Raw genomic sequence first — 491 nt, 5'->3', positions numbered from 1 at the left:
AGACGGAAGGTTGAGGGTAGGCAAAGTCCCGACAGTCAGTCCTGGTGTTCCATGCAAGGCGCAGGGCGGGTCATGCCAGGCTGCTAGAGAAGTCCGGGCGAAGGGCTCTTATCACCAAGGCGGGAGATGAGTGTGAGTAGACCGTTTGCCTCTCTGCCCTTTGGCTTTTTTTTATTCTCTTTCGGTCTCTTTCTCCCGCTTTCGCTTATTGATTGATTGATTTAGTCGTTTGTTTATGTAGTTCACTTTTATCGTTCTACTTTTATGGAATTACTTCATGTGTTTATCCGATTTATTTTGTTTGTTTTTTTCCCTTTTTCTCCAGCACACAAGGAAATTAAAGGTACATTAGCAAGATACAAAGCTGCTTTTCTACATTATAACCTTTGCTTCGCCTGCAGTGTGGTGGATTTTTTTTTTTTTGCAGAGTGATGAGAGGCGCTTGTTCTTTTTGCGCGAGTGAAAGAAATCGTGAACTTTCATAAGTCTGT

The 491-nt window shown here is 43.0% G+C and overlaps 1 protein-coding gene across 2 annotated transcripts in view; it reads left to right on the top strand.

The window, feature by feature from the left end:
- LOC119581959 (ceramide synthase 6-like) overlaps positions 1-491 on the top strand; it is a 21116-nt gene that overhangs the window by 2609 nt on the left and 18016 nt on the right. The window contains exon 1 of one of the 2 annotated variants that reach the window (XM_037930143.1): positions 64-132. The exons of the other annotated variant lie outside the window; for it this stretch is intronic. The gene's annotated coding sequence lies outside the window, so the exon portion shown is untranslated. Of the gene's footprint in view, positions 1-63; positions 133-491 lie in introns of those variants that run through there. 2 annotated transcript variants of the gene reach the window in all.

The sequence above is a fragment of the Penaeus monodon genome, chromosome 15, assembly GCF_015228065.2.
Source record: "Penaeus monodon isolate SGIC_2016 chromosome 15, NSTDA_Pmon_1, whole genome shotgun sequence".
In the NCBI taxonomy this organism is placed as follows: domain Eukaryota; kingdom Metazoa; phylum Arthropoda; class Malacostraca; order Decapoda; family Penaeidae; genus Penaeus; species Penaeus monodon.
The sequence above is the reverse complement of the archived record's forward strand: the minus strand, read 5'-3'. Positions and strand labels throughout refer to the sequence as shown.